The sequence below is a fragment of the Lithobates pipiens genome, unplaced genomic scaffold, assembly GCF_037356315.1.
Source record: "Lithobates pipiens isolate NorthernLeopardFrog02 unplaced genomic scaffold, aLitPip1_a1.2 Scaffold_25, whole genome shotgun sequence".
Taxonomy (NCBI): domain Eukaryota; kingdom Metazoa; phylum Chordata; class Amphibia; order Anura; family Ranidae; genus Lithobates; species Lithobates pipiens.
Window position 1 is genome coordinate 82,697,529 of NW_027507787.1, and position 17,905 is coordinate 82,715,433.

General features: G+C 42.2%; 1 protein-coding gene across 2 annotated transcripts in view; it reads left to right on the forward strand.

The window, feature by feature from the left end:
* Window positions 1-17,905, forward strand: part of BMPR1A (bone morphogenetic protein receptor type 1A) — a 215,010-nt gene that overhangs the window by 54,496 nt on the left and 142,609 nt on the right. For both annotated transcript variants that reach the window (XM_077454608.1, XM_077454610.1), the window contains exon 2: window positions 7,403-7,514. The gene's annotated coding sequence lies outside the window, so the exon portion shown is untranslated. The remainder of the gene's footprint in view (window positions 1-7,402; window positions 7,515-17,905) is intronic.

Sequence of the window (17,905 nt, forward strand, 5' to 3'; positions counted from 1 at the left end):
CAAAAAAAATCATTTGGTTACAGTGTTGCATGACTGAGTAATTGTCATTCAAAATGTGAGAGCGCTGAAAGCTGAAAATTGGTCTGGGACTGAGGGGGGTTTAAGTGTCCAGTAAGCAAGTGGTTAAAGGAGTTGTAAAGGCAGAAGGTTTTTTATCTTAATGCATTCCATGATTTTTTTTTCTAGCGTTTTGCAGCTTATTAAAAAACGCTAGTGTGCATGGAGCCTAAAGGTAAAGGCTTCAAACCTCATCTTCTAGGATCCCCTGCCGCCGCTGCTGGCTCCTTCTCTCCGTCCAGTGCCCTCACCGGAAACTGGTTCCATGGGGGCACTTGTGTGCTCTCCCTGGAGCCCCACTGCTGTGTCCACTGACAGACAGCTGGTCTCGGCCCCGCCCCCCTTGTCCTTGGCTTTGATTTACAGTACTGACAGCCAGTGGCTCCTGGTGCCCAACAATGTTGGTGAGACCCAGAAGTGAGGGCAGGGAAGAGCTTTAGATGAGCATAGCGATGGATCGAATGAGGGCTCAAGTAAAGGGAGGGGGACTAAAATCGATGCCTAAACATTTATTTTCTTAATGCAAAGAATGCACTCAGGTTAAAGTTTAGGCTTTAGAACCACTTTTTTTTTTTTTCTTTTTTTAACAAAGACTATAGTTTAACATTGATCTTGGTTTGAGGAATGTAACTAGTAAAAGAATACATACATTTTCTGAGATCCTCCTAAATGTGGGATACCCAGTCTCCACTACTGGGAGATTCTGGGGAACTACATGTTTATCTGCTTGGAAGGATATTGGTTAGCACCATTATTTGTTCTATTACACTAAGCAACAAGAACGTTTACAAAATCCCTGAGTAAAGTGTCTCTCTGTAAATCTGGCTTTCAGTCGGTAGTTCAGGGAGAGGTAGTTTTCTGTCATCACTTAAGGCTTGGGATCCTGGAAGGTTTGGCTGCTTTAGGAGACACACCTTTCAAACCACATATTTTAAATGCAAACCTTGTTTCTTTTTTTTTTTTTTTTTTCTTTAAAAGGAAATGAGGCTGAAGCAAGATTAGATTACTAACCATTTAGTAGCATTGTTATGTATCCACTATGCTAACTGAAAAGTATTTGTAGACATTTGTTCACATCCGCATGGTTTTCCTTTTTATTAGAGGAGGACTTGCCTTTAAAGTAGAACTATAGATAAAACTGTCTGTTTCTTTTCATTCTGGATAGAGCAAGGGAGGAGGGTCATAACCCCTTGCCAGATTTTTTATTTTTATTTTTTTCCATCTGTGACCCATTGCAGAGATTTCCCTTCACTTCCTGTCCCAAAGCCAAACAGGATGTGAGATGTGCGATGTTGCAGAGGGTTATCTTGTCTGCCCCAGGCCTCCCTTCCTCATTGGCTGAGACAGCAGCGCTGTACCATTGGCTTCCACTGCTGTTAGCCAGCTAATGAGAGGGGTTGGGGCCAGGTTGTGGCTCTGCTTAGGTGCCCCTATAGCAAGCTGCTTGCTGTGAGGACACTCAATAGGAGAGAGGGACCCAAGAAGAGGAGAATCTGGGCTGCTCTGTGCAAATCCACTGCACAGAGGTGGCAAGTATAGACATGTTTTATTAAAAAAAAAAAAAAAAAAAAAAGACTTTACAATCACTAAGGTAATTCCTTGAGGACCCCGATGTCACCAGAAATAGTGTCCCCATTGGAAGATTTCCCCTCCTGATACTTTTCTGTTGACAACACCAAATTTGTGATTTTTTCTTTTACAGTCAATGAAAAACGGGACAAGTAGAGGGAGAATCTTCTTAACAGGAGGACAGACGGTGATAAAAAGCTGACAAATGTTCTAATCTTCTCTACAAATCAAAAAAATAAACATTTTTGCCTTTTAGTTATACTTTAAGACTGAATTTGAAGTTCCACTTTAATTAAACACTTATGCTAGAGAAACCCAGATCTCCATTGCTGGTGTTTCTGTCCTAGATTAGAAAATGTTACATTGGTTGCAAATCTGTTCAGATTTTAACGGTCTAGAAGCCCCTCGTGAATGGCCTGTTATAAGACCCGATCTATATGGCAGTGATGACCTATTTGGAAAGGTTTATCACAGCCTAACTGTATGTAAGGCCTCATGCACACTGAATGTTTGGCCATCCCACCTAGATGTCTTTACGTCTTTCCTTCTGGCAGCAGAGCTTTGGCAGAAAAAACACTTTGCGATTTGTAAACGTGTGTAACACCTTTAGGTGAGTCAAGAGCTTGGATGCTATTTCATTGGCTAGAATAATCTGTTGGTAGTCTGCCCAGTGACACCAGTTGATCCTGGCAGTTTATTTCTGCCTTTAAACTCCCCTAAACTCCTGAAACACAGGCTAACATGCAGGGCCGTCTAGAGGCCAAAAAAAACCCCGCCAGAGGCCCCTAACAGCAGTGGTACAGATGTGTGCATGAGTCATTCATTTTACACTTTATCTAATTATGTGCAGTGTTTATGTGTAGAAGACATCAAAGCTCCTCCAACAGGGAAAACTCTCCTCATATTTACAACCCGTCTCTGCCACATTCAGCACTTTTTGGGGGGGGGGGGAGAGTGGGTACCTGGTTTTGACAGGTATTTGCTCCCACTTCCAGGTAAGAGTGGCGATCTACGATATTTCTAGCCCTACTTCCTTCCCCCGCTGCCTTCTGGGACACGCACAGGTCCCAGACACCGGGACCATTTAGAAAATGCAGCCCGACATGCGAAGTGGGAAACCAGCAGTGAAGCTATTACCGGTATGTAATATGTAGAATACAAACTTTCTAATATCACTACGATTTCATTGCACAAGGCACTGGCTTAGCATTTTGTTTAGCTTTTTCCCGACCAGCTGCTGCAGTTATACTGCAGCGGGTTGGCTTCCCTGCACAAGCAGTTGCAGCGTGTCCCTGAAGCCAATGCATGTGCCCAGCGGGCACGATAACCGATATCGCTTGCGCAAGAGCGAGAACGTGTGTGTGTGTGTGTACACACCGATCCCAGTTCTGTCAAGGAAGAGGAGATTGTATGCTCCTAAGTAGGCACACCGATCGGTCTCCTCCCCTAGTCAGTCCAACCCCCCCCCCCCCAGTTAGGACACACCCAGAGAATACGGTTAACCCCTTGATTGCCCTGTAGTGTTAACCCCTTCCCTGCCAATGACATTTATACAGTAACCAGTGGCTATTTTTAGCTCTAATCGCTGTATAAATGTCACTGGTCCCAAAAAAGTGTTCAATCTGAGTGTCGCAGTCACGGAAAAAAAAATTGATCACCACCACTACTAGTAAAAAAAAAAAAAAAATACAAATAAGTGCCATAAATCTATCCCCTATTTTGGAGATGCCATAACCTTTAAAACCAATGTACGCTTATTGGGATTTTTTTATATATACCAAAAATATGTAAAATATACATCGGCCTAAACTGATGAAGAAATTGTTTTATACATTTGGAATATTATAGCAAAAAGTACAACTTTTTTTTTAGTTTTTTTCAAAATTGTCACTTTTTTTTTTTATTTTATTTTTTGTTTATAGTGCAAAATATAAAAACCGCAAAGGTGTTCAAATACCACTAAAAGAAAGCTCTATTTGTGGGGGAAAAAGGACAAATGCTGCATGACTGGCAAATTGTCAGTAAAAGCGACACCGTACCGCTAAAATGGCCTGGTCAGGAAGGCGCATATCCTTCCTTCCGGAGCTAAAGTGGTTAAAAGGAGCATAATGCACATTATGTGGGATTGTGCTCCATGATATTGTGTTACTGCCCATAATGACCAAGAAAAAATATACGTTAAACGTTAACAACATTTTTCAATTTAATCTAAGCCCAGAGACAAAAATTATAAATATTGCAGTTTATCTTGAGATGTGACGACTGCATTTGTTTTCTTTTTTACCATCCTGTTACACTTTGCTAACCTTACTGTATGGAGGAACAGCATTGTCACCTTAGGCAGCTCTTCTGATTTGGACTACAAACCTCGCCGCCTCTCCTTTTCTAACATCTGGAGAAATGGTTGTGTAGTTAAAAACAAAACAAATAACTGTTAGAGATTTTCAGTTCAGTATACAAAGTTGCAAGGATATTGGATTGCTGTCGGGATTAAACTTGGCAAAGATGTACTTTGCCTGATAAAGGAAAACTTGTGCAGCTGCCACCTCTTAGGACTGGTAAACTGCAGTATATTTAAAGCCTAACTCAAGGCACACAATTTTTAATTTGAATATATTGCTCAATGGCCACAAAAGACACATCCACTTTGTATACACCAAATGCCTGTGCTGTACATGACCTGTGCAGAGAGCGGAGCTGTGGGAGGGACCCAGCAGGCTCCACCTACTACTGCCTATAGAAACCCACAGGAAAGGCACATAGAAGACCAGTCACTTTGCACAAGGAGAGAGCGTAGGAGTGACTGGTCTTTATTAAAGGAAGCGCCCGCATAGCGGAAGCATTTTTTTTAAATTTGATTATGGCATAGATGTTAAAAAAAAAAAAATACGCAAGTCCACAAAGAGCTAAGTGAGAATGCACATGCCTCTAGTAATCCTGACGTTCAACTTTTAGTTTTTGGGACTAAATATACTTTACGTAGAAATTAAAGTTAAAACCCAGATGCTGGTGGCAAGACTCCTACCTTCTATAATTGCCATATGACTTTTCTCTTGGTCTTCCACAAGCTTCATACCGCTGTCAAAAGATCAAGCCATGATGGCGCTCTGGTCCAGAGGAAGCTTTGCGAGATGCAAAGAGGCATTGGGGTTGTTTTATTAAAGGTAAATAGGTGGGGCATTTTGCGGGGGGGGGGGGGGTGTTGCACTCCTTTCTCTTTAGTAAATGTGGTAAAGCTTCCCTAATCAGATGCAAGGAAAAAAAAAAACTTTTCCTTGCATGATTGGATGGTGGAAATCGGCAGAGCTTTACCACATTTACGAAGATCTGGGGAAAAATATTTGCCTTTAGTAACCCCACCCTACTGGGTGTAGTTTGATAAAGCTACTGCACCACTTTTCTGGCATTAATTGTTCTTGGTGATGTGTTGCACCTAATTAAAAAAAAAAAACATCTGTAGCAGTTTTGTTGCCAAGGCAACTCATGCGCCAAATTCAGGGTAGTTCTGATTTGCTCCACAGTTTGTATCTTATAAACTGGAGCCAATTAAGACCAACTTTCTTTTGACATACATGGAAAGATTTTGTGAAAGTGGCTCACGTGTTTTAGGTAGCGCAGGATGCCCCAAGTTCCAGTAAAAGTTCTAGTCCTGTACCTGAATTTAGCACATGATGTGCCACTTTTTGCAAAATCTGTCTTTCTGAATTCCATGATTTGTGTTTTCTGGGTACAATAAGATATTAGAAAATACCTGGACAACATTTTACTTTGAAGCTTTGTTCTGCTCCCCGGCTCTCCTCCTCTGGCTGCGATGCTTTGAGTTGTTGACCTGGAAGAAGGAATTCTGCCATTTTTCGCACTTGGTGTTCTTGCTGCAGGACTTAACATAAAAGCCATACACAGCCATATTGTTTTTAGGATACCAGCAATGGCAGCCCAGTTCTTCTCGTGACAGGTGTGAAATACCTTGCTGTCCAAGTTGTTGGCCTATGGCTGCCTTTCGTGCGTGCGTTTGTAATCCCCAAAGAATGCTTGAGAATACTCGTAGAAACAAAATAGCAGGACAGAAAGTAGGAAAATCATTAATGTCTGTTCACAAGCCACGTAGATTTTACTTAAATTTTCCAATAATTATGTAGTTCATTTTCAGCATAAACAGCCTACTTCATTCAGATGCAGTCAGGTAATTGAATTATTGGTGAAGTTTGTCGATCTGACAGATGAAATGTACGGACGGACTTTCTACATTCCTTTATACAAGTCATGTGCTAAAAATCGGCAGTGTGGCTTGTAGTCATAATATTTACATTCGGGCTACAGCTTTACACAATCGGATGCAATCATCAGTGGTTGCAAATATCAGCTGGTAAAAGTATAGTTATTGGTAGGTTTATAGCATAACCCATTTATTTAGAACCTGTGGTTTGTTGTTTCCTCCTTATTTGGAACATTAAACACAAAATAGCTTCTCAGTGTATCAGTACTACAGATGTGCATACTTTACCTGACAGGGGAACGTCAACAGTACTGTACATTTTAAAGCGGTAATAAAGCCGCTTGGTCATTTTTACCTACAGGTAAGCCTGTAATAAGGCTTACATGTAGGTAAAAAGCATATCTCCTAAACGTGCCCCTTTTGGAGAGAAACATCCTGCATGCAGCCAGTGACATCACTGGCCCATACGCTCTGAAGGTCTGGCAGATCTTCAGATCTTCATGCCTGAATCAAGGGCTCCCGTGCGTATGAGTGACGTCATCGCAGCTCCAGCCAATCGCATGTACCCGGAAGTCAGACCGGGGGACCATGTTAGCCCTCTAAGCGGTGACAGTACAGCGCTGGAGGGCTTCCTTCCAAGGTGAGTATTTCATAATTTGCTAGTATGTGATGTATGCTAGCACATTATGCCATTTGCCTTGCAGTTTGTTTTTTGTTAGTTTTTTTACAACCACTTTAAACAAAAAATACTTTGTACAATTGATGAAATCGGGAATATAGCATTCCACAGGGCACCCAGGTTAAAGTGATTTGTAAAGCTTTTATTTTATTTTTTAAATAAAATAACAAGACTAATACTTGCTGTGTGCAAAAGGTATCTTGGTACCTTTTTCAAATCCCAGCTATTTGGGCACTTCTGGTTTGGGTAACAGTGCAGTTTATTTGAAGTGAATATTATGATACCTTGCCCATAAAATGGTTGATTGGTGACCTTTTCATTAGTTACTGTACCTACTGGAATGTAGCCTGTGATGCTCAAATATGTTTTCTAAAGGCCTCTTGCTATATTCTTTGAGAGCAAATGTCATCCAATCTACTCTGCATGCTAAGGTTCCCTGGTGTCTACTCTAGCGTAAACAATGGCACATTACAAGTAACTTATTCTAATGGATTGGAGAAAAGAAGGTTGGTAACCTTGGGAGGAGGTCACGCAGATCCTGGAATTCTTCTTTAGTGCTGCCATGAGTAGATAAGATTACCCACTGGGTGGTGAAGCCAGGATTATTACACTGCCTTTTTTTCTATGACTGTTTCCCTGCATGTGCTACACTAAAAACCTGAACAAAATACAAAGGGAAAAAGTCTGGATTTAAAAAAGAAAACCTGAACCAAGTAACTAAAACCCCAAACAATGTTGTTCAAATTGATTTGTGTAGTATAGTTGTTGACATTTAGTTGATTTGCCTTTGCTGGCAAGATTGAACTTGTAGAAGTCTTTAGCTCCTAAAAGTGACATGTTTATACATCTTGACACAATATCCTTCCTTCCTTGTCTTTTAGGTCTAAAAAAACATGCTTCAGTTTGACAATACTTTGGAATTAATGAATTGGAAATACGGGTAGGCCCGCTGCTGATCTTTCAGTGTACTTCAGGCTTCTGCTGATATCACAGGTAAATTCCTTTTGGGCCTTTTTTTCCTTGCTACGTTATATGTAATAACATTTTTAATTTACAGTAAGTGTTTACATATATAGCACCTAGTTGAGACAAATGAAAAAGCGCTATTAAACCCAAAATGTAATATATTGCAGCTTACCAATCATTAGATGTGATGGCTGCATTAGTGTTCTTTTTAATTTTTATTTTTTTCTACATTGTGATCCTGCCAATACACACTTTAAAGTGGAGTTCCACTCCTAAAATTTTTTTTTTTTGCATTATTCATCTGCATTAAAAAACAATTCATAACATTTCAAAATTTTTTTCTTTTACTCACCTTTTCATGACTGTTGCTAGGGGGTCCCTCGTAATCTGCCTCTTCCTCTCCCTGGTGCCTGACGTCCTTTCCCTCGGCACCCGTGCTCGCTAGTGCTTCTGGGAGATGCTTGTCATCCATTTCCCCGGAGTCACTGGGGAGCGCTTAGGGCTTCTTTGCCATCGCAACGGGGCAGGCACTTCAGACGATGCCACCCATATAGCTTATATTCCTCTTTGAAATCGGCAATCAAGCACAGATTGAGCACAGAAAAGTGAGTCCTCGAAATTGTTAGAATCAAAAAATATTAATCCTAAAAAAAAAGTGGGAACTTGGCTTTAAGTATTGGTGCCTTGACTATGGATGAAGGAGCATGGGGAGCACAGTAGACAGCAGCATTGCCAGTCTGGGCAAGGAGGGTGTTGCATGTATTAGCAGATTTAGATACACTAACAAGTTGAAGCCAAACTTGAGCTCATGCTTTATAAGCAGTTACAACAGTTTTCTTAAGTTTTTTTACATGAATAAATAAAAGCTTATCACTGTTAGCACCCCTGCCAGTGTTAAATGGTTTGTCGTCTTATGTGCTAATACCAGAAAAGTGGTGCAGCAGCTTTATTGAATTCCTCCCAATAGGATGGAGTTGCTAAAGGCAAATATTTTTCTACAGGGCTTGGTAAATGCGTTAAAGTTCTGCTGATTTCCATCATTCGATCATGTGCAAGGAAAAGTACTTTTTGTTTTCCTAGCACCTGATTGGGCATTCTTTACAAAGTATAGCTTTACCACATGACATTTACCAAAGAAAATGAGTGCAACTGCAGTGTAAATACCTAAATCTGACATGGTATTAGCATCTTACTACCCCTGTACAACAGACATGGAGTCTGCTGTGCAATCACAGGGTGGGGATGGTCCAGGATGATCTGGGTTTAAGAAAGTGAGTTGAAAGATGCTGACAGCAAAACTAAGGACATCTAGGGACAGACAGAATATCGCGTGTCAAATTTTTTGATTGAACGGGATTTACAGCAAAATCTGATTTTGTTCATGTATCTATTTAATGGATTATTCATTTTTATCTGGTTGTTTTTGGCTGGAGTTTTACTTTAACTACTGTTATCATTGGTATATAACACACATAGGCGTATAACACGCACATTCATTTTAAGAGGGAAGTTTCAGGAAAAAAACTAAAATTTTATATAAGGAACTTTTAAGCAAAATAAGGGTCAGTGCCCATCTGCAACCTCATCAATGCCCATCTGCAGCCTCACCATTGCCATCAATGCAGCAGCCTCACCATTGCCATCAATGCAGTTGCCATCAGTGCAGCCTGATCAATGCCCATCTGCAGCCTAGAGGGGACAGGGAGGGGGGCGGGACGACTGCCGACAGATTAAATACAGTGAGGATCTCCTATGATAGACAGAACAGTGGTCCAATGGTGACCCAGGAGACGGTACTCCCTTTTACAGAGGCCACCGAGTTAACAGGAGATTTTCACTGTATGTAATCTGAAGGCGCTCGTCCCACCCCCCCCCCCCCCCCCTGTCTCCTCCGAGGCAGCTAATATTTAAGTATGGGCGTATAACACACACACACACACACTATTTGCAGCCAATTTTCATATTGAAAAAGTGAGTGTTATACGCCAATAAATTCAGTACTTCCGTACTGGGCAATTTCTGACATTTCTGTCGGACATGTAAAAATCAGCATTTTTATGCTGCAATATAGCTTGGCGCAGCTAAGGTGGACCACACTGCTTTCTGCCTGAAAGGGATGTCGAAGATGTATGCTTCCTAAACGATGCCAGGTGACGCCAACTCCAGCCACTCTAAGGCAAGTGGAACCCTGGGGTGGTGTTTCCTTACTATCTTCCTATTTATCTCCATGTTTAGTCCCCCCTCTTGGTAGTCAGAAGGGAGGAGGTGTACTTTTGGGACCCTGGGGGCAGTCTGTCCTGGGTAGAGTGCACTCCTGGTGTCGATTTGTTTTATTCTTGCGCTGGCAGATTCTGATGGCTGTTTTGGGGTTTTGTTTTTCTCTTGTCATTTCAGAAATCTACTGAAAAATGTAAGCCCCCACGCAATTCCAAAAGGAAGTGGCCTTCATTTAGAAGTACTTTGGGAGATTCCTGGGTCAAAATGTTGTGTAGGGATTGTGTAGAGGGTTTAGTTAAAGAAGATTCTGTAGAACAAAGTTCTTACTTGGCAGCATCTGTTAAGTAGCTTTCCAGCACTTTTCAGTCCTTTAAAGCCATCAGCCTATACTTTGCCAGCGCAGCAAGATGTCGCACCTGGTCCATCAGAAAGTCCTATCAGTGGAGGGTTACCTGAGGGCATTAGAGAGGCATCAGAGGATGCATCCTCAGACGACTCAAGGGATGGTGAATTCACCAGAACCTCCCGATATAAACTCTCCTTAGAGGAAGTAGAAGAGCTCTTGGAAGCCATTCACACCACTCTAGGTATCCAAGAGGAGAAGAAATCATTTTCACTCCTTTTTTTTTTTTTTTTTTTTCCAGGGCATTAAAACGCAGATTCCCCTTTTCAGAGGAAGAAGCCGCTGTCTGGAATAAGTCCCCAAGGCTGGATGCAGCTTTTTCTCAAGTGTCCAGAAAGACGGACTTAGCTTTTTGAAGATATGGGGGTATTAGCAGACCCCCATTGACGTGAGGATGGAGTCCCTTCTCAAGAAGACTTGGGATTCCTCCTTAGGGAATCTTAAGCCAGTGGTGGCGCATAACATAAGAAACACTGACACACACAAAAGCTCATATCGAGGCTGGAACTGCAAAGGGGACGATTCTCCTCTCCTTCCCCATGCTTTTAAAAGGGGTCACTTACATTGTGGATGCCTCAGCGGAGTCAGTCCGCATGTCTGTTAGATCCTCTGCCCTGGCCAATTCGACCAGGAGAGCTCTTTGGTTAAGAACCTGGCAAGGGGACAATGCGTCAAGTTAAGCGTTCCTTTCCCAGGGGTCTTGCTGTTCAGTCCAGACTTAGAGGCTGTTTTTGATTGGACAGCTGATAAAAAAAAAAGGCTTTCCCTTAAAGAAAAAACCCGGGGAACAGTCTTAAAAAAAAAAAAAAAAAAAAAAAGGCTTGTCCGCAAAATAAGTTGTTTTCCGAGGTCGGAGTCTCAGGAAAAAAGTTTGTTCCAACAAGGGCAGGGGGGCGTGGGGGAGCAATTTTTCGCCCCCCTGAACAGCCCCAAAAGTCCCAATGACAAGATAACCCCGGTTGGATGAAGACTGGGGGCCTTCCTCCTACAATGGGAGTCGGTCACCCTCAATCAGTATATCCTAGTTATTGTTAGAGGATACAGACTGGAATTCTTCCCCCCCCCCCCACAGGCTTCTAGTTACAAACCTGCCAAATTGTGTGGAAAGGAGGCGGCACTACTTTTCTCTGGAGGAATTAGATCAGCAGAAAGTCGTCTCGTGGGTCCCACCTGGGGAGATAGGCAGAGGGTTTTATTCTCAGGTCTTTGTGGTTCAGAAACCCTCGGAAGTTCAGGCTCACCCTGAGCCTGAAGCCTCTCAATCGATCAATCACAGAAGATTTCGCATGGATTCAATCTTCTTGGTGAAGACACTGCTTCCTCAAGATTGCTACATGGCATCCATAGACCTAAGGGATGCCTATCTGCACATTCCGATTTCAGAGAACAGTCAGATTTCTCAGACTGGCAGTAAAGTCTGGGGAGGAGACAATACATCTACAGTTTCAGGCTCTCCCCTTTTGGACTATCCTCTTTCCCCTGAATTTTTACCAAAATCTTGGAGACTCTGGCCTTCTTGCGACTCAGGAATAAGTGATCTCATACCTGCACGACCTGCTCCTGTTTGCTCATTCACCACAACAGTTGGTCCAGGATTTGCAGGTGGCAAAGAGTGTGTTGGAGAATCTGGGATGGCTCCTAAATTTGGAGAAATCCAACTTTCTCCCATCCCAGAGAGTTGCTTTCCTAGGTTACATCCTGGATTCAACCCAGTGGAGTGACTTCCTCCCAGAGGAGAACATTTTGAAGTTAGACAGGGCTCTGGCAGTTTTACAAAGAAATCAATCTCCATAAGAAAGGCCATGTAAGACTTAGGGCTGCTGACGGCTACCATTCCAGCTGTAAGGTGGGCAGGGTTACATTTCCGCCCTTTGCAGTGGTTCATTCTGAATGTTTGGGACCACACCCAAAGGTCCTTGGATTCTACGGTTCTCATAACGGTACAGGTGAAGAGATCCCTGTGGTGGTGGAGGAAGGCAGCAAATCTATCCCAGGGTCTGGAATGGATACTGCCAGTGTTCAGGATCATCACAACAGAAGCAAGCGGCACAGGGTGGGGATCACACTTGGGGTTGAGTCTGACGCAAGGATCCTGGGTAGTCGACGTGGGGAAGTCCTCAAACTGGAGAGAGCTGAAAGCCATTTCTCTGGCTCTCAGAACCTTCCAGCAGGAGCTCAAGGGACAACACATTCAGGTCCGCTCACAATTCCGCAGCGGTTGCTTACATCAACCGACGGGCAGAAGAAGCAGTTCCCTTTTGGACTCTTACGGAAACAATATTCAACTGGGCCGAGGTCACTGTGCTCTCTGTACGCAGTACACCTAAAGGATGAGCTAAACCAGCTGGCAGGCTTCCTCACCCGGAGGACTCTGACGGAGAGCGACTGGGTACTGAGTCAGGCCATCTTTCAGATGATTATCAAAAAGTGGGCGGTCCCTTGTGTGGACCTTTTCGAGAAAGGGAGGGGGCAATAGGGGTGGACGCCCTTTCTCAAAGTTGGCATTTTACCAAGTGCTATAACTCCCCCCCCCCCCCCCCCCCCCCCCGGTACTGTTACCCGCAGTCCTGAGAATTCCAGTCAGAGACTACAACCCTGATCTTGATAGCACCACACTTGCCCATAAGGCCTTGGTTTTCTATCCTAAAAGATTTGGCAGTGGAAACCTCCTTTGGATATTGCCGGTAAGGGAAGACCTTCTCTCTATCAAGGCCCAATCTACTTTTCTCAGGTGGGGAGGTGGAATCTGGCAGCCTGGCTTCTGAGGAGGACATGCTGAGAAGGGGTTCTCCGAAAGATTGATAGTGACTCTTCTAAATTGTAGGAAAAAAAGACACGCAATATCTATTTAAAGGTGTGGAAGAACATCAATTCTTGGCGCGCAGAGAGCTCCTTTAGCGTCCGCAGCCTAGTAGCAGTCCTGGAGTTACTACAGAGTGGGGCATATAAGGGTCTGGCCATCAGCACTCTTAAGGGCCAGGTCTCTGCTCCAAGTGTGTTCCTAGAACAACTAGCAGTGAACTCTTGGATATCTAGGTTCTTTAAAGCTCTAAGTAGGCAAAAACCAGGCACCTCCCATCCTTTTCCCATATGGATCTCTCCTTGGTACTGCAGGCTCTTACAGGAGAACCTTTTGAGCCTATTAAGGCTTGTTCAGTAAACATTTGTAACGTTCAAGACAGGTTTTTTTTTTTTTTGTTAGCAATCACTACCACAAGGAGGGTTTGTGAGCTAGAGGCCCTCTCGATGAGGGCTCCTTGCTTTCAAAACTTTCCAGATCGGATAATTTGTAAACCCGATCCGCTATTTTTGCCAAAGTGGCTTCTATGTTTCATATGAGTCAGGAAATCTGTTCACCCACTTCTTCAAATCCTGGAGCGTGTTTTCCACAGATTCGATGTTAGGAGATGCCTACTAAAGTACTTGGAGATTATGGAACAGTTTAGAAGATCCGATTCTTTGTTTATTTTTCGGGGGCTAAGAAGGGGCCCAAAGCTTCTAGACAGAGGATTGGCAGGTGGCTGAGGTTGGCCATTACTCAGGCCTATATAGCGAAAGGGGGGAAGGTCCTGGTAGGTATGAGGGCCATGGCAACTTCACAAGCAGAGTGGGCTGGGGCTACAACTGAACAGATCTGCAGAGCAGCAACATGGTCAAGTTTTAAGACTTTGTTGGGGGAACGTTACCAGTAGGTAACTGGTAACTGACTTTTTTTTTTTTTAAGGAGAGCACTTGAATTAGATATGTGTTGTCATTTTTTTGTCGCAGGATATTTGCACAGCAGTTTTTCCAAACGCAAATACATATTATTTTTTAGTGAACAGGATATAATAAATTTTTTGATAAGTTGTAAAATGTGTTGCGCCAAATAAATACCAAACATGTCACACTTTAAGACATAAAATACACACAAAAAATGCTCTGATCAACATTTTGGTATAGCCCTCTAGCTGGCTATTGGTGATAAGACAAGTCAAAGGGTGTTGCTTCTCTCTATGGATCCTCTGGGTGGTAAGAACAGATCTAGACAAAACACAAAAGTGAGCGCAAAGCCATCCTAGTGTAACTCTCGTTTATTATGGTAAAGTTAGTAGCCTCGGTTGTGCTGTCAAGATCAGGACAGCTAGGTTGAACATCCACGGCTCCCCCTTCCCATTGTTGGGATCTTGAGGTGGTTATAGGAGTGCTGCCACAGTGGAATCCTTATGCTGTATCTATCTTCACATCTTCACACTGTGTGTTTAACTATTGTAGTGTTTTTAACTTTACCATATTAAAGCTGAGTTATGCTAGGGCGGCTTTGCGTTCTTTTTCTCTTTTGTGTTATGTCACACTTTAAAATTGCGCACGCCCGTGGAACAATGACAAACTACAGTACATTATATTATCCATAGGCAACATTTTAAAAGCCTTTACAGTTTATCAGTTTAAAGTTACACAGCAGGGTCTGGTGCTGGAATTATTGCTCTGGCTCTGATGTTCTCGGTGATACCTCACGTGTGGGACGATCGCTGTTTGTATGCATGGAAACCCTACATGATTTGCAGGTGTTAAAGTGATGGCATGTTTTTCGTATTAAAAGTGGAACATTCTTTTGCTTCCACTGTGTGATGAGACACCTACCAAACAGGTCGTAAGTATCAACTTCCTCATCCATTGCATGCGTTGCTAGTAATACGTCATGTCGGGGCTTACTGGGTTTTAAAGCAGGCAAATTTTTGGCGTCCACTTACTTGGTGCTTCTGTGACTGAAGTTGGCAATTTATTTGCGGCGTCCCGAGGTACAGTATCAGATTTTGACTGCATATACAGTTTCCGGGAAACCACCGTCTGTTGAGCATAAATGCGATCGACTGAAAGACAAAAGGACATTGCAATGGATTGTGACCCAAAATAAACAAAACTGCTGCAAAACTGACTGCAGAGCTCAATCCCAGTCTTCCAAAGCCACAAAAACTGTGCAGATGTTACTCCATAACAAATACATTCTTAGGCGAGCTGCTATTTACCAAACCACTAGTGACTGATATTAATACTCAGAAGAGGAGGGAGCTAACACACATGAATCGTGGACTATCTATCAATGAGAGACTGTAATATGATTCGATGAATTGTGCTTCACACTATTTCTTACCACTGAATGTGTTTACGTGTGGAGAACACTGTCAGAAGCTTACCACCAGGACTGTCTTGTGCCACCGGTAAAGCATGGTGGTGGCAGTAGCTTGACAGGTGAATTCTGGACCCGATAAAGACAAGTAACGTGGAAAGGTTTGATAGGTTCCTCCTGTTGTAGAACTGTTACAGTAGCTGTATAGTAGTATGCTTATTCATGTCTCCTGAATGTTTGTTTTCATGATTAAACCGGGAGTTATTTGACGTCATTAACTTTTTTTTTTTTTTTTTTTTTTTTTAACAAAACATTCCCCTCTTGGTGATTTATGTACATTGCATAGATTTTTACAAACATTTTTTAGATTCCTACCTTTTTGAAAAAAATTGTGGTTTGTCTGTATGTGGATTGTTGCCCCTGCAGGGCTCTTGCGGAAATTACAGGTCTGCATAGTTTTAGATGTGATTTCTTACGGTGTATCACCAAAAATGGCTTCTGTTGTAGGGGTGCTCAAAATATGATTTGTATCTTAGCGCAGAGTTCTTGGAAAATCAGTAAGTCAATCACACAAGCAGGAAATTACATTTTCAGGTCTTGGGTGATTTAACAGGTGTTACAATCATGCCACAGGTCCTCACCAACTTCTACCCCATGCCTTAAGATACTTGGGCACTTCCTCCCACCCTTTTGCCATTAGAACTTTGCTACAAATATGGTCAACACCTGGGTTGCTAATATATCCGTTTCCAGAAAAGTTTACAGGGGTGGGCATTTCTCAATTTGAGAAACTGGGATTATTGTGGAGGGCCGAACTTAATTCTGCTCACTCTTAATTTTGGACCTGGGAAGATCCGCAAGTCCAAAAACATATAGAATGACGTGATGGCAATAAATCTGAGTAAAACAATTTAAGCACAGTGTAAAAAAAAAAATTCCCCTGTGCTCACATGCAAATGTGCCCGTAGGTCCTGCATGCATATGTAAATGGTGAGATGCACCACACATGAGAGCGAGCAATAGCGCTAGCCTCAGAGCTCACGTTCAACTCTAAACTGGTAACCTGTAAAGGCTTTTAAAGCGTCACCTGTGGGGTTTATTAGGTACCATAGTTGCCAATTTACAGGTGTGCAAAATGTTAAATCTTGAGTTTTTATTTATTTACTTGGTGTAAAATCTTTTGGTATTAGATTGTGTGCACTAAAATGTATTTAAAGTGGAATTCTATTCTAATTCTTACTAAGCCTAAACCTACTCCTTCCCCCCTTTTATAAGACTATTCTATGTACCCTGTATAAGATGTCTTTATCTATTCTAAAGCTGCTCTAGTCACATGGTCAGGTTGCAGCACTGGCTTCAGTGTAGGGGCAGGCTACAATGGATACCCCTATAGTAGGCCTGTGGGTGATGTCATTGACCAGGTTTTCCAATCGTTGGCACTGCCTCTTCTATACACTGAAGCTGCGGCTGGGACCCAATCATGTGACCAGGCTGGAGCGTCCTCAGAATAGTTAAGTATAGATATCTTTTCTTTTATAGAGTAACTAGAATAGTCTTATATTGTGGATGTGAGAGTAGGTTTAGGCTTAGAATTTGACTGGAATTTAAAGTGTGTTGTTTTTTTTTTTTTTTTTCCCCTGAAAAAAATAGCTTTTGATAAGTCATGCAAATATGTAACAAACAAATTGCAACATCCACCGTTTTTTATTCTACATGGCCTCACCTTCTTTCAGAAAATCAAAAATAACTTGGAATCCCCAAACATTGTATAAAAAAAACAATATGCTAAAATGAATGTGAGAAGTGTCAGAATTTGGCCTGGACAGGCAGAAAGTGTTTTTAAACCCTTTTTCTGCACACTAGCCATTCGGCTGAACATATCTGAAGAAAGAATGTGGTGAGTGTTTTTTTTATTTTTGTAATAATGGCTCAATTCCTAATTTTATATTTCTAGGACAGGTTGGTAGAATAAATGACAAATAGCCTAAAGGGCCCTAAATATTGTCTGCTCAGGTGGGGGTAGACTTGCAGACAAATAGGTGTTTGATGGATACAGGATAATAGACTGAAAATCTTTTTACAATGCTTAGGTAATGGTGCGTGGAACCCTGCAGTTCTTACAGATATTTAAATGTCGGACCAAGTTCAGTATAATGCACAAAGATTCATTCATCATCAATGTTCCAGCAGGAGGATAGTCAAAACATCCAGCTGGACCATATAGGTTTTCAAGGGAATGCTTAATTTGAAGCTTTTATTAGGACTCGTACACACTGGACATTTTTGGACATTTTTACAGCAGCTGTTTTTGTTGGCTTGAGACGTTGTTTTTTTTTCTACAGTCAAACTCTCAATGTTATCCTATGTGTCCATGTACACATGGCTGTTATCAGCAGTTTTTCGCTTTAAAAAAACCCCAAAACTAGTGGGTTCTATGAGGAGTTTTCAGCTGAAAACCGCTAACAATGGAAAAACGCTATTATAAAAACGCAGGTAACTTTGCAGTGAGTTTTTCAAAGTTTTTGCGATATTTTAACGTCCAATGTGCATGAGGCCTTAAGGTTGAGGACAGTTTGTTTTACAAGTCATGACTGATGTCTAAGACGCAGCTGAATATAAAACCAGAATTTAACCACATCAGTACTGGCCATTCCCCCTCCCCCCAGACCAATTTTCAGCTTTCAGCAC